The sequence below is a fragment of the Harmonia axyridis genome, chromosome 3, assembly GCF_914767665.1.
Source record: "Harmonia axyridis chromosome 3, icHarAxyr1.1, whole genome shotgun sequence".
NCBI lineage: Eukaryota > Metazoa > Arthropoda > Insecta > Coleoptera > Coccinellidae > Harmonia > Harmonia axyridis.
The window spans coordinates 60,940,075-60,967,105 of NC_059503.1; the positions used below are offsets into that span (position 1 = coordinate 60,940,075).

The 27,031-nt window shown below is 34.5% G+C and overlaps 1 protein-coding gene across 2 annotated transcripts in view; it reads right to left on the reverse strand.

Moving 5' to 3' along the window:
• Positions 1-25,838, reverse strand: part of LOC123674815 (bicaudal D-related protein homolog) — a 72,098-nt gene extending 46,260 nt beyond the window's left edge. For both annotated transcript variants that reach the window (XM_045609905.1, XM_045609904.1), the window contains exon 1: positions 25,505-25,838. The gene's annotated coding sequence lies outside the window, so the exon portion shown is untranslated. The remainder of the gene's footprint in view (positions 1-25,504) is intronic.
• Between the last annotated feature and the right edge of the window lie 1,193 nt (positions 25,839-27,031).

A 27,031-nucleotide genomic window follows, 5' to 3' on the forward strand; every position in this document is an offset into this window, starting at 1 on the left:
CGCTGCTGCTTTCCATATTTTATTGCGATTGCGATAAAAAAAACATGCAAATTTTTGACAACTAATTTCATATGAACTGTCAGCCGTAATCTCGGTTGTTATGGATTCTATGATGCTTTTCCGGCCTAGTCCGGGAAGTGCTCACTTCCCGGACGGTTGCCGAAAAAAGTAATTTTCTAGTGATACTATCACTTTTATCTAATTTTTCAATTCAAAGAAATTTTACGACTGAATGAATCAGATTCACAGAAATTCATGAAATATATCGAAAAAAGCTGATATTTCATCGACAACAGATCTGACGGTGTTGAAATTTTGTGTTTAGGAGCATAAAAAAAGTTTCAGGCTTGATTCAGAATTTCATGTTGATCGCACTACCAAAACCATATAGAATACAATTAGAATATCGAAAAAAATCCTTACTTTTTCGCAACAACATATCAAATTAGCATGAATTTCAATTAATATATGTAAATAATCACTCGAAAATTCATACCGAATTGCAGGATGATTGTTTCGTCACAACTCCTCATCTATCTTTATAAAAAATCGATAACAATTATTTCATAATAAATCACACCTCATGACGTGATATATTACAATAATTTTTGCAATCGAAGAAGAGCATATAGATTTCAGGCACTCTCAGATATTGATAATTTTAATAGTACCTATAGGGTTTCGAATATCAATGTCAATTAAACAAAACTTTATCCGTGTAATGAAAAGACAACTAAGGGGTTTTTTTTTAGAGCTATAAAACTTTAAATCGCAATAAAACAACGATGGATCATTCGTTTGACATGAATTTTATTTATCCGCAAGATAATCTTGTGGCATTACATTTTAAATATGATTTCTGGCATGTGACCGCCACGGCTGGCTCGGATAAAGTCCAATTTTCGATGACTTTTTCCAACATTTATGGCCGTATATCGGCAATAACACGGCGAATGTTCTCTTCCAAATGGTCAAGGGTTTGTGGCTTATCCGCATAGACAATGACTTTACATAGCCCCACAGAAAGTAGTCTAGCGGTGTTAAATCACAAGATCTTGGAGGCCAATTCACAGGCACAAAACGTGAAATTAGGCGGTCACCAAACGTGTCTTTCAATAAAACCATTGTGGCACGAGCTGTGTGACATGTTATTATTATTATTATTATTATTATTAGAACTCTTTATTGCAAATTCATATATAACAGAAGTGTGTATAAAAATGTGCAATGGGTGGGCATATCGCTGAGCGATGTCTTCCTGCCAACCCATGTTGCGCCGTCTTGTTGGAACCACAGCTCCTGGACATCATGGTTGTTCAATTCAGGAATGAAAAAGTTAGTAATCATGGCTCTATACCGATCACCATTGACTGTAACGTTCTGGCCATCATCGTTTTTGAAGGAGTACGGACCAATGATTCCACCAGGCCATAAAGCGCACCAAACAGTCAGTTTTTCTGGATGTAACGGTGTTTCGACATACACTTGAGGATTAGCTTCACTCCAAATGCGGCAGTTTTGTTTGTTGACGTAGCCATTCAACCAGAAGTGCGCTTCATCGCTAAACAAAATAAAATGGAGGTAGTGCGCGATACGTATTCCGCACAGAACCATTATTTTCGAAATAAAATTGCACTATTTGCAAGCGTTGTTCAGGCGTGAGTCTATTCATGATGAATTGCCAAACCAAACTGAGAATTAATCACTAGACAGCTGTTAAATTGGTCGCCATCTTGAACAGTAATACCAACTTAAAGTTATATACCTCGAAAAAACACACCCTATACATAATCGATTTATTTCAACAAAACTTTGCAGGGATACATTTTCAGATGTCAATGTTTCGGTATTTCCGATATACCTAATCCACTTGGTTGACTATATTACTTATGGCTATTCTCATTATAATTAATGTATTTATTTATTAAATCCCAACTTAGAGCATATTTGAAATTGAGGTTATGTCGGATTTTAGACATGGCCATTTTCTTGGTGATTCACAATTCACGTCTTCATTTCAATCAGATAACCTTCTGTTCATTAGCTCAGCACTTCCGTTTCTACCAGTAACAATTACTTCTTCAGCAATAATTGGATTTTTTCTATTAAATCACGATTTCCGAGATCCCATTGTTTTAGGTCGAAGAACCTTGGGCCTGGTCGATAACCGTGGTCAATAACCGAAATCCTTATTGGACGATTTTTTTCTGAGATTGTGTGGTTTTTCCATTAGGTGTCAAGAGCCCATATAACTGCTGCCAATCCTTATTTTGAACTTCTTGAAAACTCTCAGAGTAATTAATTACAGATTGACATATGGTTTCGGCTCATTTATTAAGTAATTTGTTTTTCGTTTTTTGTTATCGAGTTTCAATAAATTATAGAGGAAATCTAATAATGATCGGCCAGTTTAAGTCCAATTCACTGTAAATTTATTATCCTTATGTTCCTTATGCATCTACTACTGTAGTCATTAGCGGTTTTTTAATTTGGTTGAGCAGTAAATATAAGATAAGTTTTTTGTCACTTTGATTCTTCCAAAGTAGTTATATCTCTCAAGAAAGATTAACACCTTTTGTTCAGCTGTTTCGTTTTTGCTAATCACAGATAACCCTGCATTTTTTGCTCTTCACATTTTCCATATTATGAGCAACACAATCAACAAGTAGGTATATGTTTGGCAACTACACTGCGCAAAAAAATCAACGCACATTCTGAAAATCTCAATTTTATGAAAGTTAACTCTACATTGACTTAATAACTTATTTTTTATGTTCTCTCGGGAAGATTTGAACGAAACAAGACACATTAAATGGAAGAAAAATTCAAGATTTTACGGAATCTTATGTGAAAGAAGAGAAATAAACAATTTTCAAAATACTAGAATGCTGATAAGTGATTTAATACTTGGTATTTCCACCCCTTGCGTTAATTACAGCTCGGCAACGACGGTTCATACTCAAAATGAGTGATCATAAAATGTTCTGATCTAATCCTTCCCAGATTTCTCTGAGTTGGATTCCTAAGTCATTAAGTGTAGCTGGATGATTTTCTGAACTTCTCAGCCTTCTATTGAGGTTGTCCCAAACCTGCCCAATCGGATTGAGATCTGGACTTCTTGCTGGCCATTCCATTCGAGAGACTTCAACCTCTTCAAGGTACTCCTGAACGATGCGCGCACGATGGGGTCTGGCATTATCGTCCATAAAAATGAAATTTTCACCAATGTATGGGGCAAATAGCACTACATGCTCTTCAAGAATGTTCCTTATATACCTATCAGCATTCATAGCTCCATTATCAGCGACCACTAGGTCTGTGCGAGCAGTCAAAGATATTCCACCCCATACCATAATCGATCCTCCCCCGAAACCAGTAGTATTCAGGAAATTGCACTGAGCATATCTTTCATGTGGACGTCTGTATACAAAGGAACGTCGATCACAATGGTAGAGGCAGAATCTAGACTCATCTGTGAAGAGAACTCTTTCCCAATCAGCCTCCTCCCAATGAATATGCTCTCTCGCAAAATCCAAACGCGCCCTTCGATGAGCTGGGGTAAGAGCTGGGCCTCTTGCCGCGACACGAGGCCTTAAATCATAATCTCTGAGGCGATTTCTTATTGTCTGAGTGCTAATTTGCACCCCATGAGTTTGCTCAAGCTGATTTTGAAGGAGGCGAGCGGTTGCAAACGGTTGTCTCAACGAAGAAACTCTCAAGTAACGTTCTTGAATGGCAGTTGTTACCCGCGGTCTACTCTGTCCTGGTCTTCGGACGTTCATACCTGTCGCTCTGAATAGCTGCAACATTCTGAACACACTTGTATGGGAAACTCCAAACCTTTCTGCAATTCTTGTGTATGTCCACCCTTCTTCTCGCAAAGCTACCGCTTGGGCACATTCCTCTTGGGTCAAATTGCGTGTTTCGCGTTGCATAGCGATCGAGTGTAGAAAATCAAACGAAAGAAAAACTATTGATCACTAGAATTGATCGAGAACAACTGATTTCAGAATGGAGCCAATACAGTCAAAATCTGATAATCTCATCTTTTTTATTCCTGCTGGGAAAAAAACATCTGTATTGAAGAAAAACGTTGAAAGTGGATAACATATGCATGCATAATTCTGATAAAAATAATTATCATTGAGAACACCTTCAGTTGTAGAATAAATTTGAGATTTCCATAATGTGCGTTAAGTTTTTTGCTCAGTGTAGTTTCGCCTTTTCCTCTCAATAAGCACAAAGTCTCACATTGAAAAGGAAACAGGTCTTTTCGGGTAGAAAAATTGAAAATTTGAACAATCGCTTGGACCTGTGAAGTTTATTCTTGAGGAGGGCTTATTTTCACATGAAACCATTATTATATCATAACATCTCTCTGGAGGGAAATCTCAACCCCTCAAATTCAAATATTGAAGATGGGTCATGTGATATGTTGTTGGAAAGGTCTCGAGGAAGAACTTCAAATGGGGAAAAACCGCAATTTCTAAATGTGTGAAGTAGTTAGCGTATTCGCACTGGTGCGGCCAGTCGAATATTATTGGATTATATATATTTGGGTTATATAAATACAGAGTATTCACTAATACACATATAATGATATTAATCGTTTATTCTCAAGACAACTAACTCTAGTAAGTCTAAACTCTATCTCAAATGCAAGTACAGTTTACAAGGCAGAACGACCTGACAGAAGGCAGGTTGGAAGAGTCTGTCACTCTAAAGTCTTGTCCCCGACCTTCGCTCTCGACCACCGAAGGTCCATTCTTGTTTTCTCTCTCGATGGCCCTCGATGGCCTCGCCACGCGCAGACTCGTAGCGCCACCGCACGACATGCAATAACACTATCAAGTGTAGGGTTGGTTGTCTCTCTCGTAATCTGTTCGGATGAAGTAATATTCTAACACTCCCTCCCTTCATCATCGAACTACAACCAGCATTCTCCACTCCAAGTCTAATCTATAAACAGAACTCAATTAGTTTATACTCTAATCCCTAGAAATACTCTGAAAACAAAAAATTCAATGAGTTAGTATTAAATCATTATTTTTCGAGTTAATCTCTTATGACCGTCTGATGGTTAAAGGTTTTGTAATTATGTCAGCCACATTCTCCTTGGTTGGAATCCATCTCACTGTGATTTTCTTTTCTTCAACACATTGTTTTATGAAATCACCATGTGTTTCAGCCATATGTCTTCTAAGTCCAGATTTCTCTCTATGTATTAGGTCGTCATCTAAACGATCATCAAATACCTTTAGTTTGTGATCACCATCTCTCTTGGTGCAGTCTCCAGCGGATTTGTTATCACACCAGACTGTTATAGGAAACATCAGTTTTCCTATCACAAATCTAAGTACCTTGTCAAGAGTTATTAATTCTTGATAGGCATTATTCATGGCTAGGTATTCGGCTCTACAAGTGGACAATGTGACATAGGTTTGATTATGGCTCCTCCAAGCTATTACATCTTCAAACAATCTAATAACATACCTTTCAGTTGATGACAAGTCGGTATGGTCTCTAAATGTTGCATCGGTAAATGCCTCTTAGTATTCAGTTTGAGCGGTGAATTTAAGACTTAAATTCACAGTACCTTTCATATACCTGATGATTCTCTTTACACCTTTCCAATCAGCTTCGGTCGGCTTCATTTGTTTTCTCGTTAAATAGTTAACAGCAAACGTAGTGTCTACCATTTGATGGATACATTAAGCTACCAATCGCTTCTCTATAAGGAACTCTTTTCATCTCTATAAGGAACTCTTCTCATCTCTATAAGGAATTCTTTTCATCTCTATAAGGAACTCTTTTCATCTCTAGTTTATCTGAGTCATTTTGTATATTCTTCGATTGATTTCTCTTAATCCTGTTTTCTATCTGTCTGGTTACCATAGGAGTATTTTGAGCATTGCAGTCATTCATATTTAATCTATCTAATATATTCATGGTATAATTTGATTGATTGATTTATATACCTCTCTTCTCGGTTTCTCTTTATATTTATATCATTTCTCCTCCATGTATATAAACAAGGTCCATGTATATAATTCTCTGATCCAAGTTTCTAGATCTCTTCAGTGAATCTCTTATTACATCTCTTTGGACTTATCTTCAGTCCATATAGGGCTTTCCGGAGTTTATATACATAAGATCGTTTGATCTCATTGTCAATGTCTATTTCATCAAGAATCACCATATAGATCTCCTCTATAGTGCCATTTAAAAAGGCAGGTTTTTTACTTCTGATTGACAAGCATGTAAATCATACTTATTTATTATTGCAAATGTAGCTCTAATTACAGGAAGTCTAATGTCATAGATATTTTTGACCTTAAAGCCTCGTATGACTAATCTTACTTTGTATCGTATAAGACCATTTGCCTCTAATTTTCTCTCGAATACCATTTCGAGTCTATAATGTTTGCCCAATTTCCAGATATTTGAAGATTCCTTTTATCTACCAAAATCCAAACCTTATTTTGTATCATGGAATCAATTTCTTCTTTTTATAGCTTTCTTCCATAAGTGGCCTTCTCTAGAATTTATAGCTTCCTTGAATTTTATTGGTTCTCTATTTAATGAAGAAATAAGACAAAGCCTCATATCTTCTTCTCTATCAGGTTTCTCATATTTACCTAAAATAATAATATTAATAGTTTGATCTTTATTGATAACTAGTTATCCAAAGGCAATCGACCGAGGTCGTTCAGCCCAATTTCTAAAATATTATTCTCTGAGTAATTAAGAAACCTTGCATAGCTTACGTCCTTTACGATTTTCTTTAAGTGTAGCAGGGTATTGGCCTTTTGATCGGCAGTTCCCTTATTTTGGCTCTTTCGAGTTTTTCATCCAATCCCAGTCGATTATATTTTCCTGGGTCTGTAATTTTTCTTTAGTGTCATCAAGTTGTTTATTTCTATAAACATCTTTGTAGGCAAGTTTCTTGTTAAATCTCACATGTAGCTCGAGCTTGAATGCCACGTCAAGTATCCTGTAGCGGTATAACCCACTAGGACAGCTTTCAGGGCACATTATCCAAATTTCAAGCTGGGTTTTGGAATCTCAATGTATGCGAACATCGCAATACATAATAATACTTACAAATACTTCCAATACATCCAAAATCTCTCAATTTGATCAAAGTGGCATTTTGCATTTGGTGCAAACTTTGTCAACGGTGTTTGATATCTGATAGACTTGTGTGTTCTGTTGTACACATCTATAGATGCATCAATACCAATCTCCCACATACTCTTAGGTAGTCTGGAATCAAAAATGTATGTACGAACCTTCTTTTGGATCGTCGAGTTAAACCTCTCCGCTCTCTCGTTCTCTATATTTTCTCTACTCAGTACTTCTGGGAATTTCCTTTCGGTAAATCTGTACCTTAATCTGACCTGATATAATATACCTTCTCATTTTTCTCCAACAAGTTTCTTGTTGATATTAAGAATTTCTTTAATGCTTCAGCCAACTCATCTTCTGTTTTAATGGATATGCTTTAGCAAGTCTCCAATAGTCTTCTATGTAGACATTAATGAATCTTTACTGACCTGGATGAGATGGTGGTTTAATAAGTTCCATCGTGTCAGTGTGTGTCAACTTGTTGTTTCTCAGCTCTCATTCTGTCTCTTTAAAATGTAATTTTTCCATTGTCGATATGATACATACTTCACGTTCTAAGTTTTGGAGTGATTCCAAGTTATCGATCTAAATTACCTCTCTACTGATATGACTGCAATCCCAATTTTTCTTGTTGCTCAGATTGTGTTTCATGTGTTTTGTCAGTTGAAACTTGTGAACTTTCTCTTTAGGTGAAAAGATGAGATTATATTACTTCTCCCTCCCAATCGCAGATTCTGGTTCTCCCTCCGAACCTAATAACTCGTTATTGGAATGTGTCTGCGATTGCAAGCTCATCTCATCTTCTTTGCTTATCGTTGCTCGACTCTCTAAAACAATCTCATGATTAATCTTATTGTAAACACTTAGGATTTGGAATTGTCCTCTGAAACAATTTCATTATTAACCTCATTATAAACTCTTGGGACCTGTTCTCTAAAACAAATTCATTATTAATCTTATTGTAAACTTTTAGGACTTGGACATCTAAGTAAATATTGAACCCAGAGTCTGCGAGTTTACGTAAGGGAAGTAAATTCTCAGAAATCTCTTTCTCTGCAAATACGTTTTGCAATTTCTTAGTATTCTCATCTATAGAATCTAAACATAAGATTAACTCACCCTTACTATCGATTACAATGACTGCTATCTCGTTTTATTCGCTCTCTATACTCATATTTTGACATCTCTCAAAGTTTCTCAAGTCAGACAATCCTTTACGATATGGTCTGTTGCTACAGAATCTGCAAAGAAGTTAATGATTGGATCAAGTTTACCTGTTTTAGTTTCTCTATGCTCTATACTTCCAACCCTTCTTGCCTTGGAGCGACCCTCTTTGTTGAATCTCTTACTCTCTCTCATTCTCCTCTGGTTTACATGACTCCGTATCTTAGTGTTGAGACGTGGCTTGTTCATCCTACCTCTACTCGATCCTCTAAATTGAACGTTTCGTTCGTGCCACCATTGTTAATTCAATCCTCTTACTTGATTGTCCCACAACCGAAACAGAATCACTTACTTACTCTGTTGCACAAATTGGAATCAGTCGACCAGTGTCTCTCTTTGTTACAACAGAAGCATTTTAATTTAAGTACCCGTTGAACTTTTGGAATCTCCTCTTCAATTTCAGACCTTTTCTTAACCTCTAATCTCTCTGATCTCGTCTAAATTACCTTCTTGGTTTGGGGTCTGTCTCCTGGTCAGATCTGCATCTCGTAACTCGGATATGACTGGTAATACAGCCTGATAAAGTGCAGATCTTATCTTTTTGAGCAGTTAGCTTAATCACACCTCGAAAGCTTCATACTCTCATACTATCGAGTCGAATCTTTCACAGAAATCATCGACCGATTCGTGTTTCTCCATTTTAGTGGAGTACGAGTGAGCTCTTACCTGAAGTGTGTGTGTCGCATTTGACTTGCACTTCCTGGAGAACCTCAAACCTCTACTTACTTCAACAGGGTCTTAGGATATTGAAAGTTTTCTTTTAAGTAATTCTCCTCAATTATGTTTATGATAATATCTCATACTCAATTACTTCTCTTGGATTTGTTAGCCTCTGAAAAAGTTTGGTTACTCGTACTTGGCTCTATGACGTCCAACAAATCGTTTGTCAAAAAGCTCTGATCATAGACTGTCCATCCAGATCTTAAAATTTGAATTCTGCTCTGCAACATAGATTAATTTTAAATACCTGGGTTTTCTAGTACTCTAGAATTTTAACCCCAAAAATTATTCTCTCAATTCTAATCACCTCTGTGAAATGAATTAATTTGTATTAAATACAGCTGGGTTTTCTCAAACTCTTAAATCTCTAAGATTTAATCTCAAAAATATTCTCATTACCTCTGTAACATGAATAATTTTTATATACCTGGGTTTTCTCGTATTCTAGAATTTAACCCCAAAAATTATTCTCTCAATTCTAATCACCTCTGTGAAATGAATTAATTTTTATTAAATACAGCTGGGTTTTCTCAAACTCTTAAATTCTCATAACTCTACTCTCTCTAGAGTTTAATAAAAATTATTCTCATAACTTTAGTTACCTCTGTAACATGAATTAATAATTTTTATATACCTGGGTTTTCTAATACTCTTATATTCTCATAACTCTACTCTCTCTATTGTCGACAATTCCTCCTCTCTCAAATCTCTAATATCTCAAAAGGGGTTTTGTGTAATGACTCTAACATTTCTCTAGCATCTCCCTAGTCTCTTACGTATCACTCGTTGATACTGCTCTAGTCAGCTAAAATCAAGGAAATGGGCAATTATTAATTGCATGAAAGACTTACATTGGTTTTGACAATTCTCTCTTTCCTCGTAATGCATGAAAACCTGTATCTTCTGCACTTACGGAAATGGTGGAATCGCTATGATAATCCACCAATGGTTTTCCTTGATTTCCTTTGGCTGCCATCTATTTCAGGATTTATGAAACAAAATATTTATATTATGTATTCTAAGATTTTTGTGCATTATATGCTCTCTTAGTAGGTACATCTACTACCAGGTATAAGATATAAAATTTTGTTTCGTGCTTCTGAATTGCCTCAGACGCACAGCAATCTGATACAATTCGAAACGGAATTATCAAGTTTTCAAATATCACCACCTCATATTTGTAAACCTTACTACAAAAGCGGTATCACGCACTGCAATGAAAACCTGTTGAGTTAGGTATGGCCATTTTACAAATACGGGATGAATACTTGAATCCTATAATATCCCTAGCTTACAAACAAACAACACAGCACAGCAAGCATTGTATGAAAGAAGCCCTGAAATAATAGTTATCACTAATCTTACCATACTGCAGTTTTTGTAGTTTAGTGAAATAAATAATTCCCCAAATTTTTCATCAATATATATAGTCTCAAAATATCTCCATCTCTGGATTATGTTTATGGAATGTGAAACATCTAATTTTACATGCTCCAAGCAATGTATGTAGAATCTTCAAATCTACATGGTCCAATTCTCTAGGTGTGGTATGTAAATTCTATAAAATTATCCAATCTAAAACAGAAAGTATGTTAGCACAATTCCTAAAGTTTACATAATCTCAGGCTCTGAAAGGTTTAAATAAACACTCTAAAATTTCCTCATGTAAACCTATCGAATGATGTATGTACATCTCTCAAATTATGACTCTGAAAAATACTCTAAATTCACATAATATAACTTTCTCAAATGATGAATGTGAAATCTCTGAATTTACAAACATCTAAATCAATTTGATACAATGAGTATGCAGAATCTACATCTGCATAATCTAAATCTGTAAAACATGTGTATATTAAAATATCTCATTTCTCTAATCTGAATATCATCTGAATCTATAAAACATGTGTATAGCAAAATATCTCATTTCTCTAATCTGAATCTTAATCATCTAAATCTATAAAACATGTGTATAGCAAAATATCTCATTTCTCTAATCTGAATCTTAATCATCTAAATCTATAAAACATGTGTATAGCAAAATATCTCGTTTCTCTAAACTGAATCTTAATCATCTAAATCTATAAAACATGTGTATAGCAAAATATCTCATTTCTCTAATCTGAATCTATCACTTAAATCTATAAAACTTGTGTATAGCAAAATATCTCGTTTCTCTAAACATCAACTGTCAATAACCGTTAAGAATCAAAGTTGATTCCTTGTCTAATAGATAGGTAAACACATTAACCAAATATAGTATATACTGTAATACAGGAATTCTCCATTTCAGGAATGAATATGAAACAAATCATTTCCATTCACCGAACTAACTAAAATATCTCTAGCCTCATAATTAAGTTGAAATTCAACTTACCTCAATGTTTTTCTCGTTGTTTACACAACATATTTTCAGAATAAGTGTTTACATTGTCGCGCAGTTTAAAGCGTGCACTGAGCCTATAACCTATTGGATTATATATATTTGGGTTATATAAATACAGAGTATTCACTAATACACATATAATGATATTAATCGTTTATTCTCAAGACAACTAACTCTAGTAAGTCTAAACTCTATCTCAAATGCAAGTACAGTTTACAAGGCAGAACGACCTGACAGAAGGCAGGTTGGAAGAGTCTGTCACTCTAAAGTCTTGTCCCCGACCTTCGCTCTCGACCACCGAAGGTCCATTCTTGTTTTCTCTCTCGATGGCCCTCGATGGCCTCGCCACGCGCAGACTCGTAGCGCCACCGCACGACATGCAATAACACTATCAAGTGTAGGGTTGGTTGTCTCTCTCGTAATCTGTTCGGATGAAGTAATATTCTAACAAATATGCTATTGGTTATCGAAACATCGAATTTTAGTTATTTTCTGTGTTTTCCGGGAGTCCAAGACTAATCCACACCCTTAGAAATTGCGGTTTCTCCTCATTTTGAGTTCCTCTTCGATAACTCTTGAAGTATTCAATTTAGGAATAGGATTTGCTTAAGTAACCCCCACTATTAATAAAAAATATAGGTTCTAATTTGAAAATATTGAGTTTTGAGGAATTTGAGTTGTCCATGTTTATGATCTTCTGATAAACGCTCTGTACATTTTTAGTCCAAACCGAAAACAGTCTTATAAAACAACGTATTTGCAAAATCGAAAATTAAGTCAATTTTTTTCAGTATTCCATTAACTCATGGACCGTGGAGTTTTTACCAAAGGTGGCATTTTGCTGAAATTGTCATCAAAAAGACGATCTAATAATGCAATAATACATATATTAGGGGTGCCATTTCAAATAGTAGTAGTCTATTTCCGGTATAACCGGGAGTTTTGGAGATCTTGAAATATTTTAGGGAGGAAAATCATTGTCTCAAAACCTGATATGCAAATTTTCAGCACAAAAGTATGATTAGTTTTCCATAAACTTCTAATAGGCTATCGCGATGAATCACCCTGTATAATGACGTAAATTAGTCTTATTCTCAGCCTTGTTAATGTCATCTTCACTGCTGAACTTGAACAAAAAAAAATATGTTAACACTAATCCTATTACTAGTGCGACAGGCCTAACCGACTCGAAAAAAATTTATGAGCAAAACAACTTCGTTCGGTAGAAAACTGGAGTGTTTATAAGGATTTAATGATGAAGATGTATCTGATATTAATGAAGACATACAGATAATTAGCCTTGCGGAAAGAAATTTACAGAAAAAGTGGAGATTCGCACTGAAGACTGATAATCCTTTAGACAGTTGTTAATCCATTTCTCAATGCTACCTATACAATTGTCTATCGATCAAACTTATGTAACCCAGTTTCTCGGATATCGTGAAAGCAAGGAATATTTGTCATTTTTACATATAACACTTGGTTGAACACAGTAACTTCCACGTGGAAGATATAATTTATAGGCCAGGGTAGTAATAATAACACGCAGATCATTATGGAACTAGGCTAAGAGAATTATTGATTATGTATGCAGACAAAAGGAATAAGTACCTATATGATCTTACAACCTGATCCTACCCAAAAAGTTCTTGAGGATATTTTATGGAGTTGCCGAAAGTAGTTACAAGCAGCTTTTAGTAAAACATTTTATTTTTAAATTCAATGAATGAAATCAATAAACATTAATAAGAAGAGTTAATATATGGTACGCAAATGAATATAACTGATTTAGCTTAGAGTATTCTTGAAATCAGATGAGCAAATTAGAAAATTAAGACATAACCCCTTTTCAACAAACAGAACACGAAATTTTCTATTTGAATAAAAGGCAAAGGAAAAATTTTTGAATAATTTGGACGACAGAATATTTCTGAATATACCTCAGTTTAAAAGTGCTTCATTCTCATGAAACTTTAGCTTTCCTATTTATTGCATTTGGTAGAACAAAAAGAATGATTACTATGAAAAAAATGAAACTTGTGAATATTTATCAGAATTACTCGCTTATTAAAACCCATCAAAAAGAATACCCCGCTCTCAATTGAGGTTGAATTTCAGCTACTTCCTGATCTGTACCTTCAGATAAAACTCAATTCATTACAATACATATTCGGGTCAAAAACTTATACAAAAAGGTATCATTCAAAAATATAAATCTTCTCTCATTCATTCTCTGATAAATCCTTATCTGGAAAAATTATCTTCGTTGAACAATAAAAAATCATGAACCTGATGTGTAACTAGGTAATAAGTATCAAGTTTCAAATTGAATGTATACAGCTATTATCTACATCAGTAAATCTGTCTCTACATCAATTTTATTTCATTAGAAGCCATAAAAAATTCGGCTTTCGTTTGAAAATTGAAATTTGTTCGAAATCTGACTTTAGTCATTTGAAATGTGTAATATAATACCTATTTCCATTAATCAAATATATCCTATAGGGAAGAAGAAAAAGCAGTTGCTGATTACAAAGCTTAGACTTGCTGACCTAACAATTAGATCAAATATATATTTATATTTGTCATACTCATTCAATGAAATATGGTTGGAATACAACTCTTCACTAGTTAACTATTTTTAGTTCTCTATATCTTTCCATTTGTGAAAATAATGAAGTAGGTATTTAAAATATGCCGGAACGATATGAATCGAAGCGACACCAAAAATTCTTGCGATATAAATAAAAATGTATCATTATAAAGAATTGGATGAACGTTAAAAGTAAAGAAGGGTACATTCTGATCTGTCAGAAAAATACAGGTGTACAGAATATCTGAATACATGAAAAATTATTTAGTAAATTCTTATATCTGGTCCCAAAATAAAAACAAACAGTAAATTTCACAGAACTATTTATTATTCCTTCTTATCCAGTGTGACGATCTACTGAATCAACGATTCGTATCAATTTTGTCGAATTTTGTGGAAATGGACAGCACTCCCAGGTATAACATATTTCTTCATAATTTGTCTCAAACATATCCCCTACAAATGAAATAATAGAATTGATAGGAATTGTTAACAATTAATAAACATTTCCTATAATTTTCATCTGTAGAGATAAATTTTGAGATGTTACGAAGATGAAGAGAGATACCTATCGATACCATTGAGGTATGTAAAATTGATAGAAACTATTCATAAGGTCAAAATAAACCGTTCCCACAAGTTTCATCTGTTGGAAATATTCTTTGAAAAGGTTTCATTTATGTATTTCTCTGTTGCCAATCAGATTACTGTTTTAATCCTTTCAAAATGAAAAGTTTATATATTTAGATATATTCAGGCAGTGCAAATATTCTGAACTAGATAGTAAAGCTGTATCGTTCAATGATACAAAGCTCTTCCTGAGGTCTAAAGTAGTTTTTCCAAATTCAAAATTCATTTTTTCGGCAACCGTCCGGGAAGTGCTCACTTCCTGGACGCTTTTTCTCTGAGAAAGTAGCATTTCCCGGCCTAGTCCGGAAAGTACGTACTTCCCGGACTAGGCCGGAAAAGAATCATAGAATCCATAGCAATCGAGATAACGGCTGACAGTTCATATGAAATTAGTTGTCAAAAATTTGCATGTTTTTTGATCGCAATCACAATAAAATATGGAAAGCAGCAGCGATAGTGTTATTTTACATGGTTGCCGAAAAAATATTGTACGCAACACGCCCGAAAATGGTTTTTTTGGACTCACAGACTTCCAGGACTCGCTTACGCTCGTCCTGGAATTTTGTCTATTAGTCCAAAAAAACCCTATTTTCCGGACTTGTTACGTAAATTACTATTTAATCACTCATATTCTGATGTAAAAAATCATTTAATCCAGAAAAAAAAGAGCTTCGTATAATTGATTGATACAGCTTTACTCTGTATTTCAGAATATTCTCACTGCCTTGGAGCGAAATAACGATATTGTTCATCTTAAAAAAATTTTTCTTGAAAAACTGGACGTGTGCCAAAAAAAAATAAAAATGCTCCAATAATGTTGACTTGAGCAGGTAGCAAATTTTTGAAAACGGAATGTACAGGGTGTTTTTTCAACCTGCAAATGTAATCTGAACTTATCATAATTTCCACCATGTATTTTTGAAAAATTGTTGGAATTATTGAAAGTATGTATAATGTTCTACAATGAAAATTTCATCAATATTGATCAAGCCATACCAAAGTTATGAATAAAAGTCGAATCGGACAAATCACCCTGTAGACTCTCAATAAAGGCCCCCAACCATAAACCAAACATTGTTTCGAAACTGCATTGACTAGTGTAAACTTCTTCTAAAATCTGACGGTCTCCTCCGGAATCACCCTGTACAGCGATTGATTGCTCAATATACTCTTTTTTGCTCAGATAAAAATCGCTGCTATCTTCACTCAGGTTTTTTTTTATACCATGAATATTACATGTCTTGATTATGTATCGGGGATAAACAAAATCAGTGAATATTTAATGGATTTGGTTTTTACTTGATGGAAGTCCATTATCAAATATATAAATTTGCATTGTGATCAGAACAAATGCATTTTAAGTGGGTAATCACAAGATCGAGGTAAAGGGTGTTTTTTTTAGAGCTAGAGAACTTTAAATTGCAATAAAACAACGATGGATTATTCGATTGACATGAATTTTATTTATCCGCTAGATAATCTTGTTGCATTACATTTTAAATATGATTTCTGGCATATAACCGCCACGGCTGGCTCGGATGTAGTCCAATCTGGACGTCCAATTTTCGATGACTTTTTCTAACATTTGTGACCGTATATCGGCAATAACACGGCGAATGTTGTCTTCCAAATTGTCATGGGTTTGTGGCTTATCTGCATAGACCAATGACTTTACATAGCCCCACAGAAAGTACTCTAGCGGTGTTAAATCACAAGATCGTGGAGGCCAATTCACAGGTCCAAAATGTGAAATTAGGCGGTCACCAAACGTGTCTTTCAATAAATCGATTGTGGCACGAGCTATGTGACATGTTGCGCCGTCTTGTTGGAACCACAGCTCCTGGACATCATGGTTGTTCAATTCAGGAATGAAAAAGTTAGTAATCATGACTCTATACCGATCACCATTGACTGTAACGTTCTGGCCATCATCGTTTTTGAAGAAGTACGTACCAATGATTCCACCAGCCCATAAAGCGCACCAAACAGTCAGTTTTTCTGGATGTAACGGTGTTTCGACATACACTTGAGGATTAGCTTCACTCCAAATGCGGCACTTTGACTTGTTGACATAGTTATTCAACCAGAAGTGCGCTTCATCGCTAAACAAAATAAAATGGACGTAGTGCGTGATACGTATTCCACACAGAACCATTATTTTCGAAATAAAATTACACTATTTGCAAGCGTTGTTCAGGCGTGAGTCTATTCATGATTAATTGCCAAACCAAACTGAGAATAAATCACTTAACAGCTGTTAAATCGGTCGCCATCTTGAACGGTAATGCCAACTTAAAGTTATATACCTCGAAAAAAAAACACCCTATATAACCGTATTGAAGAACCAATCTTAATTTGGGGGCAATCTGGCAAAAAAACAATTATCATCAGTTGAATAATACAAACAATTCGAAATATTTGCATCACTTATGACACTTAGTTAAAATTTACCATATACCTATCGTAATACCTACATATAGAATTCCGAAATATTAACGAATACCATTAACATAGTTTTCTTGCAAATCCCAACGTCCAACTTATATTGAGTAATCAAATTATGATGTAGTTATTGTTTAATTAGCCTGACCCGATGCATCTCATTAATTCTGCGAGTTACCTACATGTCATTTTGAAAGTGAGAGCCAGATGATAACATTGTGCGGATTTTTTTATGCAACAGTGGTAAATTACAATTATTATCGTTCATTCATATAGATTTTCGGTTAATTATTTTAGTTGACGTTTACGAACGAATAAAAATAATCCGTTCGACAAATGTCTAGTACTTTTTTTTGAAGTTAGGTATTTGAGCTATTCTCATGAAATTGGGTACAAACTTTTATTGATCCTTTTACATCTATCGCGAAGTTATAACCTTAATCGTTTCCATTCCAACGTTTCCAAGTATGTCTTGACCATTTTCGCAACATGAGGTCGACCATTGTCATGTTGTAAAATCACTTTATCATGTATCTCGTTGTAATGCGGTCGTTCGTCTTCCAATGCCCAGCTCAAATGCCTTAATAGCGTTCGTTAACGATCGCCTATAATTGTTTCAGTCGGTTTTAACAACTCATAATACACTACACCGAGCTGGTCCCACCAAATACTGAGCATGACCTTGTAACTGTAAATATTTGATTTGGCCGTCGACGTGGAAGCATGGCCGGGATATCCCATGATTTTCTGCGCTTGGGATTATCGTGCAGCTGTTCACAAGCAAACAAACGCCGTTCAATACCTCTCGGCTTCAACTCGTACGGCACCCAATTTCCTTGTTTCACATTCATTGAAGTCATTACCATGACTTTCAGGCGTTTTGAAATGGCTTGTTGTATTAGTCCCAAGAATCCTGCCAATTCTTGTTGACACGAGCCTTGATTAAGTAATGCCTCCAATCTGCATCTTCGAAAACCTTCTCTTTTCCACCACCATGCTGCTCTTCGACGTCAAAATCACCGTTCTTGAAGCGTTGAAACAACTCTCGGCATGTTGTTTCAATAATAGCGGCCTCACCATAGTTATTGAGAGAATTCGATGAGCCTCAGCCACAGATTTCTTTATATCAAGGCAGAAAATGATAACCTTCCACAATTGACGAGAATTTGGCTCGTAAGCTGATATGTTTAATCAAGAACAACTTTATGATGCACACACAAATCGACTGATATTCTAGATCTACGATCTATTTATTTCGACTACAGCCTACCTATTGCAGAACGGCGGAAGCCAAGTTGTACGCGTAATAAATGTGAAATAACTTTATTTCCACCGAATTATTCGAAAACAGTTTTATTTTACTATTGATATTAGAGTTGAATTTTCAACATTTGAATATACAAGGTTTATCTGATTAAATCATTATGTTGAAGAATAAAGAACAAAAGCTAAGAGTAACAAAAATGATGAAGATGTATTAAAGTAGGCTATTCACGTTTACCCATTTCCATCTATTTTGAGGGCTTTTTCAATAAAGTTCTATTCTAACAGCATTCTTTCTACACCTTCGAATTTTTTGGGTAGCTTGTTATGAATTTTAATTGTTTGAATTTATACTCAATTCCAACTGCCGCCTTTCACCTCGTCTGACTCTTGTCTTGTCCTTGCCCACAAATTACCATTCCAAGACAGAATATGAAGTGCTATTCGAATAATCGTTCGAACTTTAAAATGTCGAGAATTGAAGGATAACATGAAATCGAAGAGTTTTACAGAGAGAGCGAGCATACAAAAAAAATTATTTCTCGGAAACACAATCCAAAATATAAACATATATCTATTTATTTATTTAATGCTTTGCGACGATGGTACTAAAACAAAATTTCTTACCGCAGAGCCCTATAACACTTGTAATTTCGGAATTTTTGAAATCTGTTTTTCGTCATATTAATTAAGTTTGACATTCATTCCCTTTTTTTTTATCAGACGACCAGAAATATTTCACGATACCAGAGGAACTACAGTTTTCAGAATTTATTAAGCACTCTGTCGCAGAATTTGGACCATATCTATTTGTTCTTTTTTCAAGGGTCAGCATACAACTAACAAAATATATGATTAAAATGGACAAATATTCGAAATGAACAAATAGTTTTTGATGTGTTCCAGTCAGTGAAATATAAAAATAATGAAATACAACTTTTTTGCAGAATATTTTCTGTTAAATTACCTACTATCACTTTCGATATACCTATTAATTGAAATTGGAAACAACAATTTTTTTATATGAATTCAATAAACTTGACAACACGTAATTAATGGTTCATCAATTGAAGTCTCCACATAAATATGGAATACTCAAAAATAAATTTCTTACTCTTACCCTTAGTTATCAGTAACATGAAAATTTCGAAAAAAGTTTCACATGACCACCATGGTTCGGATATATAATGATTGAATGAAGATTCATATTGCTCCTGCCTAGCGGCAAAACGAAAAGAGAAATAATATACAAGGTGTTCTGTTTGAAATATCGTAGTTGTTCTTACTTCTTGATATAAGCGTCAACACTGCAGCGCTGAAAATATTTTAGATCGAAAGGGCACTGGTTCCTACCCTATGTGGCCCACCTGTATATAAAGGGTGTTTTTTTTCGAGGTATATAACTTTAAGTTGGCATTACTGTTCAAGATGGCGACCGATTTAACAGCTGTCAAGTGATTTATTCTCAGTTTGGTTTGGCAATTCATCACGAATAGACTCTCGCCGGATCAACGCTTACAAATAGTGCAATTTCATTTCGAAAAAAATGTGCCGTTGTTCCCAATTTTCATAAGCGAATTTTGTTCAGCGATGAAGCGCACTTCTGGTTGAATGACAACGTCAACAAACAAAACTGCCGCATTTGGAGTGAAGCTAATCCTCAAGTGTATGTCGAAACACCGTTACATCCAGAAAAACTGACTGGTGCACTTTATGGGCTGGTGGAATCATTGGCCCGTATTTCTTCAAAAACGATGATGGCCAGAACGTTACAGTCAATGGTGATCGGTATAGAGCCATGATTACTAACTTTTTCATTCCTGAATTAAACAACCATGATGTCCAGGAGCTGTGGTTCCAACAAGACGGCGCAACATGTCACACAGCTCGTGCCACAATCGATTTATTGAAAGACACGTTTCGTGACCGCCTAATTTGACGTTTTGGACCTGTGAATTGGCCTCCAAGATCTTGTGATTTAACACCGCTAGACTACTTTCTATGGGGCTATGTAAAGGCATTGGTCTATGCGGATAAGCCACAAACCCTTGACCATTTGGAAGACAACATTCGCCGTGTTATTGCCGATATACGGCCACAAATGTTGGAAAAAGTCATCGAAAATTGGTCGTCCAGATTGGACTACATCCGAGCCAGGCGTGGCGGTCATATGCCAGAAATCATATTTAAAATGTAATGCCACAAGATTATCTTGCGGATAAATAAAATTCATGTCAATCGAATAATCCATCGTTGTTTTATTGCAATTCAAAGTTCTATAGCTCTAAAAAAACACCATTTACATATAGTGCTTTATCGGGATATTGTTATTTTTCTCTCTAGTTGAATAAATGATTCTCTGAATTTGAATGAATAGTTTCTACTGGGCATAAAAGTACAAGGGAAATTTAAAAATATTCTTCCCGTACTTCCTGACTGAGAACAAAAGTTTCCACTCAGCAACGCCTATTCCATTTTCACGCTTGATCGCAACCAGAGTACCATTACATACTCGTGTAACAGCCCTGAAACAGGATTTCCTGTGTTTTTTCATACAATAGGCCCTTTCACGGCGAAAGTTTTAATCGATATCCGCCGATAATATTTCAATGCAACATTATATTATTATTGACCAGAATAATAGATTAAGCCTTTGAAATTACACCTCTTCCACTCTGTACACTTGTGTGTTTGTCCAGTTCATAATACAAATCCTCCATCAGAATTGGAAATAAGGCAACAATAAAATTGCCGAATATCTAATTAGCTATTTGGAATATCATCAAATTATTTTTTGATGATTATTGGACACATAAAAAGTGGACATTTTCAATTCGCATAAATATACCTCCAACTAACGGGTGTTTTTTTTCGAGGTATATAACTTTAAGTTGGCATTACTGTTCGAGATAGCGACCGATTCAACAGCTGTCAAGTGATTTATTGTCAGTTTGATTTGGCAATTCATCACGAATAGACTCTCGCCTGATCAACGCTTACAAATAGTGCAATTTTATTTCGAAAATAATGGTTCTGTGTGGAATACGTATCGCGCACTACGTCCATTCTAGCGATGAAGCCCACTTCTGGTTGAATGGCTACGCCAACAAACAAAACTGCCGCATTCGGAGTGAAGCTAATCCTCAACTGTATGTCGAAAAACCGTTACATCCCGAAAACTGACTGTTTGGTGCACTTTATGGGCTGGTGGAATCATTGGTCCGTACTTCTTCAAAAACGATGATGGCCAGAACGTTACAGTCAATGGTGATCGGTATAGAGCCATGATTTCTAACTTTTTCATTCCTAAATTGAACAACCATGATGTCCAGGAGCTGTGGTTCCAACAAGACGGCGCAACATGACACACAGCTCGTGCCACAATCGATTTATTGAAAGACACGTTTGGTGACCGCCTAATTTCACGTTTTGGACCTGTGAATTGCTCTCCAAGATCTTGTGATTTAACACCGCTAGACTACTTTCTGTGGAGCTATGTAAAGTCATTGGTCTATGCGGATAAGCCACAAACCCTTGACCATTTGGAAGACGACATTCGCCGTGTTATTGCCGATATAGGGCCACAAATGTTGGAAAAAGTAATCGAAAATTGGACGTCCAGATTGGACTACATCCGAGCCAGCCGTGGCGGTCATATGGCAGAAATCATATTTAAAATGTAATGCCACAAGATTATCTTGCGGATAAATAAAATTCATGTCAATCGAATAATTCATCGTTGTTTTATTGCAATTTAAAGTTCTATAGCTCTAAAAAAACACCCTTTACAACTTCCAGCAAAATGTTTTTGAAAAAAAATCGATCTAATCGATATCTTTCACATACATTCAAGTTAGGAACCTATACAATGAACGTATATAGAAATTTGGGACTGGTTATTCAAAAACCTGAGGATAGTGTCCATTTTGAACTTCTAAAACTTTGAAGGTTTTTCTCGATTTTTTATTACATTTCCAAGAAAAGAATGAATTGAGTTCCAAGAAGGGAATATGAAAATTTTAAAAATTTAATGACAAGTAACTATGCCAAATTTCATGGAAATAACAAGGAAAATTATTTTAAAAAACCAACGAAATTGGTTCAAAATTATCAACTTTCATGAAGTGCTCAGCCACTCAAGTATTAGATAGAATAAATGACAAAATTAAATTTTCAATTTTGTATTTATCAATACCGATATTCCCACTTGAGCCGAATTCAATATTCAATGAATCTATCGAAAAAAATTCTTTAATAATTAGTTATTTCGATTTTACTCTAAATATTTTGTTTGATATGAACATATTTCTGAATGAGAATTAATTTTAATGATTTTGGGAGTTGAAGTAGGTACTCTTGACGATTCCTTCAATATTTAAGGACGTCAAAATCAGATTTCTCATGAATTATCGTCGATATCAGAAGAAGTCTCCTTTTACCATCACCATTCATCGATCAAATTAAAATAGATTCCCACCGTTTGAATTAAAAGTTTCTAGTTAGATACCTTGTTCAATCACCATGTCGTTGACAATTGATAATTACTTCATTCACAATAAGCCGAATCATGTTATCATTAAGAGGTAATTGAGAAATAGTGTAGCTATTTCGAATAGTCGATTCGAGAGGGCTAGAAGTTTACTTATCTTGACTGAGTATATTTTCGTCCGCCCCTTCACACAATCGTTCTTCAACAAATCAACTGAATTGGGAAGTGACGAAATACTTATGCTATATGGGAATAATCTCATTCACGCATATCTAATACATATGAGTGTTTCTCAAGATAGAAACTTCATTATCGACAAGGAATTTCAAATCGTAAAAAATATACGAATTTCAAATTCCTTATTCTCGATCATCGGTGAATTAGAATATTGAGGGAAATTGAAAACAAATTATTCGACTTTGAAAATCACCAAAATGAAAATTTTATGAAATCCATATGCTTCATATTTTTCGTCACATTTCTATACAGTACAGTAAAAGTTATCGATTACTGTAGCCAAAATTGATATCTTGAGAACGAAATTTATCTACTTATAAATCTTATCATTATTTTCTCCTATAGTAAAAGTAGATATCTGTTTTTAGCGTTTTCTTGAAAGCTTTATAGTTCATTGTCAGATAATAACATTCAAATTAGTAGCTCTTCATGAAAGCATATTATTGGAATCAGAGGTTTCTTTGTCATCTAAAACATTAATTGAGTGTAAAAGAACTCAGTTGAAACACAGAATAATCAGGTTTTTTTGGAAATCTTATATTTATCTTTCCATTTTATTATCAGTGTTTTTCGGAAATTTTTATATAATTAGTGTACATCTGATAGATTCTAGCATATCTTATGTTAATTTTGTCAAGTCGACTCATATTTATCATTAGGTACAGATATTGCCAATTACACCTAATACAGAAAATGATTAGTTCATTGCTTAATTGACTCGGTTTTTAGCATTAGGTACTTTTCGTCAATTAGGGAGATAATTGGTGATATTTTTGAATGTATGACAGTTAATTTGTTTTAGCAATGTCATGACGTTACAATCTTCCAGTACACAATAGAATCTCAAGCTTTTTGCTGAAAGCAGTAAAACAATTTTTTTGACAATGTGGCAACGGCATTTTCCTTCGATAACTGACGTACTGCCAATGACAAAATAAATGGACTATATTTAAATGAATAAATAGATTTTCAAAATATTGAATGATTCAATATTTAGCTCCTTTATCTTACTTGTGTTGATTGTTATAAAACGACCCACAGACTGTGATTACCAAATCTTTACCTTAGTCACTGTAAGTGGCATCAACAAATTGGAAAATTATTATATTTGCTATAAATAATTGTAGAACCTTACAAATGTCATTTATATAGATTATCATATCTAGCAATCAACTCGATCATCTTTGTTTACGTTTAAATAAATTATATGTACAAGGCATTTTGCAATGAGTGGGGAAATCCATTCCACCTTATATCAATTCTTATGAATTAGAGATAGGTATTCATAATTTCATACCCTAATAATGTTAGTCCATCAATTGAAGAAATTTCATCACTCATGAGATATAGAACACAGAAAAATGAAACGTTATTTTTTTTTTTTTCAGAATGGAGATCATATTTTCTAGTAATTCGAATTTTAAGCTAAGGGTAAGAAATCTAAAAGGCAAATTAATAGTTTCTGTTGATTTAATTGGTACACTTAATATTTTGTTGAGCATAACATTTCGAGCATACAATAGCTATTTAAGAGACCTATTTCAGTTAGAAATGTAGTATTGGTTATAAAGAAATCAAATTTGGAAAGTAATTTAACAATACTTGAATACGTAAGTAAATAATAAGAAAAAGGCATTCAAATTCCGTATCTATTATACAAAATTCAGAATACGTCAAGGATACAAAATAATTGCAGGATTATTATAATAAGTTATTCAGTATCGAAATAAATATTTCACTAGGTATACTTCAATTGGCATCATGAAGTTGATATGGATAAAGATGAATGTCGTGATTTTATAAACAATTCAAGACATTCAATTGGGATAAAGCTTTGGAATTAATGAATTATTCATCGAAATTAATTGAAATGAAAAATATCGAAAATAACAGATATTTTGGCGAAATGATAGCCCCTTGCTCCAATGGGAGAAGAGCGCAAAACCACAATTCCATCTTCATATTATATGGGCCTAGTCCATATAATATGAAGATGGAATTTATCACTGCATTTTAAAACGGTATTACAAATAGACAATCTTTTCAACAACCATTAGACTCATAAATGACCCAGATAATTTGATTAGAAAAAATCAATTCGAATTTTTATAAACAACAGTAAAGGAATCTATGAAATGTGTGAACATTGGAATTTTTTTGAGTCTATTTCTTCCTAGTTTGTTTTTAGTTTGATAACAATGTAACTTATTGTTTTCTATTAAATTGAATGTGAATTTTCATAGTTTCTCACATTATTTCAATTTGGCGGCTTTGAAAATATTAATAAATCTTAATCTAAATTCTTGAACAATAATTCTCTGCAATGCCATCATTGACCGATTGAGAATTCCCAAGAATTACCGTAAAGGTCAACTTTGTTTGAACGACTCACCTGTACGAAATAGAAACAAATACAGCTACGTGAAAAATCCAAATTTCGGCTCACAAACAAACACCACCAATCAAAACAAGCACAATCGTTTGAAAAAAAGGTCAAAACGCGGAATTTTCGAATGTAACCGAACAAAGAGAAATAATAAAATGTCAAAACACTGAAAACTGCGGCAATCCTCCAACTGAAAAGAACGAACTGAAGTTAAGTTACTGGTGCCTCCACTTCTTCGGACCTGCAAGGTGTACTGAGAGACGGAGAAGGAGATATCGGTTCTCTTCACCACGTTACCTTTCCACTGGACTCGACACCATCAAGGTATACCGTGCACTAAGTATACCTGGTCTTGCGTACTGCTTTTGTTGTAAGAGAACCATTGTGCCGATCAATTCATAAGCGTCGGCGGCAGTGGCGTAGTTCATAGTCAATTAGGGTTATGACGTTCCGTCAGGTAGGGATACTTATGGGTTTTCCATGGTTTGATTTTCGATGGCGACACTGATACAACGGCCGAAGAAGAGATATTTCAAAATTTAGACTGGTTTATGAGCCTAACGGCATTTTGCTTTTTGCACGTCCGTCAATGTTCAGCTTGAATGGGATCTCCTGAAATTTTTTACGACCTTCACTTCCGTCAATAAAACCTCGGAACCTACAAGTATCATCATTGAATTTTCAGTTTGAAAAATAATGGTTTCTCTAGCTCACAGGAACAATTTCTTATAGAACCGTTTTTTTGTACAAGATTTGATTGATATAGCTTCAAAAGTTCCTGATAAAACCTCTTACGGCAGACGGGTGTATTTTTTGCCCTATTCATATTATTGAAAATAATTACCATATACAGGATCTTTCAAATAATGACGTTCAAAAGAAAAATCTATATATTCTCCATAACCAGAGGTATTCGATAATTCCACATAGATAAATCTGAAAAAATAAGAAATATAACTAGAAAACTGCAAAAAATCGCGTAACACATTACACAATTTTTTGTAGTTTTCGACTTATATATTTAATTTTTTCAGAATTATCCACCACGCCATTTTCAAAAATTCTTGTCTCTTTTTATAGCAGGTATTTTTCAGAATCATATCGAAATAAAGAATTCAATTTTCTTGTGGGATAGTCTTGATTTTTCAACTTCAATTTGAAAATACAGAAGGGAGTTTTCATGAGTTCTGGTTGGCTTTAAAAACTTAGCAGGTCGCTAGGTGGTCCAACACAAACAAAAAAAAAGTTCTCAACAGGCTATTATCATTCGAAACATTATTCATGTCGCAAAAAAAAAACTGAAAATACCTACTACAAAAAAAGTTATGAATTCTTGAGGAAGATTGAGTAGATAACTCTGAAAAAATTATAACTAGCAATTAACAAATAATTCTCTAACATAATGGAGTATATAAAGGGTGTTTTTTTCAGAGCTATAGAACGTTAAATTGCAATAAAACAACTATGGATTATTCGATTGACATGAATTTCATTTATCCGCAAGATAATCTTTTGGCATTACATTTTAAATAT